The sequence below is a fragment of the Lemur catta genome (genome assembly GCF_020740605.2).
Source record: "Lemur catta isolate mLemCat1 chromosome 10 unlocalized genomic scaffold, mLemCat1.pri SUPER_10_unloc_1, whole genome shotgun sequence".
NCBI lineage: Eukaryota > Metazoa > Chordata > Mammalia > Primates > Lemuridae > Lemur > Lemur catta.
The window spans coordinates 481,755-484,401 of NW_025423732.1; positions in this window are offsets into that span (position 1 = coordinate 481,755).

Sequence of the window (2,647 nt, forward strand, 5' to 3'; positions counted from 1 at the left end):
GATTAGATATTTTTCTGGGGTGGCAAGTGCAGGGCCTCTGTCAGTCCTGGGTTTGTTGGACTAGCGCCAGACATGAGAATTGCGCCTTTGTGGGACAGGTGAATAGTGCGGATCCTGTTTCAGTCTAAAGACTGAAACAGGATCCGCACTTTTCACCGTTCCTTTCAGAATCATTTGATTCATCAGCTAGGAATGGCGATTGCTTCTCCAGACCAATGGAAGGCTAGGCCAAAGTAACTCGATCTTTCCAAGAGGTGTGTGGCCCAACTTTTGAAAGAACCACTAAGTGGAGAACTATTTGGTATTTTTCCGAAGCACTTGTCACCGTAATTGTCCTAAGGTTGGTCTCTGCATCGTTAAGCATACCAGAGTTTTCACAGACGAAACAGGCTGAGGCCCAGTAATCTTGGCATTTCCAATAGTTGGTCCTAGAGACTACCAAGAAAGTGTTCTTTTAAGTATTATTCTGTTGTGATTTCAGCATTATTTTCAGAACCCGAGCAGGGTTCTCGCATTAGCGTAAGAATCCTGCCTGGTAGTTGAGATTTCATGGTGGGGTGTAAGTGCGGGGCTTCTGTCTGCCCTGCCTTTGATTTGTTTACCTCCAGAGTTGGAAAGTGCATAGTTGCGTGAGATGGGAAAAGTGTGGATCGTGCTTCAGATTTCATCCTGACACTTTGAAATGACCAGTGTGTTGGTAATTATTTGCCATTTCCATTGCGTTTGGCCCCGTAATAGTCATGAGGTCGGTCTCTGCATCCTGAAGCCTATGATGCTTTTTGCAGAGAAACCTCTGCTGAGGCCCAGGTAACTTGCTATTTCCCATAGCTGGCACAGGAGCCTTGGAAGATAGGATTGTTTTCAGTATTATTTCACCATTTTTTCACCACTGTTTCAAGAACGGGAGCCCTTTTCAACCGTTAGCGGAAGAATCCTTCTTTGGGGATGAGATATTTTTCTGGGGTGGCAAGTGCAGGGCCTCTGTCAGTCCTGGGTTTGTTGGACTAGCGCCAGACATGAGAAGTGCGCCTTTGTGGGACAGGTGAATAGTGCGGATCCTGTTTCAGTCTAAAGACTGAAACAGGATCCGCCCTTTTAACCGTTCCTTTCAGAATCATTTGATTCATCAGCTAGGAATGGCGATTGCTTCTCCAGACCAATCGAAGGCTAGGCCAAAGTAACTCGATCTTTCCAAGAGGTGTGTGGCCCAACTTTTGAAAGAACCGCTAAGTGGAGAACTATTTGGTATTTTTCCTAAGCACTTTTCACCGTAATTGTCCTAAGGTTCGTCTCTGCATCCTTAAGCATACCAGAGTTTTCACAGACGAAACAGGCTGAGGCCCAGTAATCTTGGCATTTCCAATAGTTGGTCCTAGAGACTACCAAGAAAGTGTTCTTTTAAGTATTATTCTGTTGTGCTTTCAGCATTATTTTCAGAACCCGAGCAGGGTTCTCGCATTAGCATAAGAATCCTGCCTGGTAGTTGAGATTTCATGGTGGGGTGTAAGTGCGGGGCTTCTGTCAGCACTGCCTTTGATTTGTTTACCTACAGAGTTGGAAAGTGCATATTTGCGTGAGATGGGAAAAGTGTGGATCGTGCTTCAGATTTCATCCTGACACTTTGAAATGTCCAGTGTGTTGGTAATTATTTGCCATTTCCATGGCGTTTGGCACCGTAATAGTCATGAGGTCGGGCTCTGCATCCTGAAGCCTATGATGCTTTTTGCAGAGAAACCTCTGCTGAGGCCCAGGTAACTTGCTATTTCCCATAGCTGGCACAGGAGCCTTGGAAGATAGGATTGTTTTCAGTATTATTGCACCATTTTTTCACCACTGTTTCAAGAACGGGAGCCCTTTTCAACCGTTAGTGGAAGAATCCTTCTTTGGAGATGAGATATTTTTCTGGGGTGGCAAGTGCAGGGCCTCTGTCAGTCCTGGGTTTGTTGGACTAGCGCCAGACATGAGAAGTGCGCCTTTTTGGGACAGGTGAATAGTGCGGATCCTGTTTCAATCTAAAGACTGAAACAGGATCCGCACTTTTCACCGTTCCTTTCAGAATCATTTGATTCATCAGCTAGGAATGGCGATTGCTTCTCCAAACCAATCGAAGGCTAGGCCAAAGTACCTCGATCTTTCCAAGAGGTGTGTGGCCCGACTTTTGAAAGAACCGCTAAGTGGAGAACTATTTGGTATTTTTCCTAAGCACTTTTCACCGTAATTGTCCTAAGGTTGGTCTCTGCATCCTTAAGCATACCAGAGTTTTCACAGACGAAACTGGCTGAGGCCCATTAATCTTGGCATTTCCAATAGTTGGTCCTAGAGTCTACCAAGAAAGTGTTCTTTTAAGTATTATTCCGTTGTGGTTTCAGCATTATTTTCAGAACCCGAGCAGGGTTCTCGCATTAGCATAAGAATCCTGCCTGGTAGTTGAGATTTCATGGTGGGGTGTAAGTGCGGGGCTTCTGTCAGCGCTGCCTTTGATCTCTTACCTCCAGAGTTGGAAAGTGCATATTCTCGTGAGATGGGAAAAGTGTGGATCGTGCTTCAGATTTCATCCTGACACTTTGAAATGACCAGTGTGTTGGTAATTATTTGCCATTTCCATGGCTTTTGGCACCATAATAGTAATGAGGTCGGTCTCTGCATC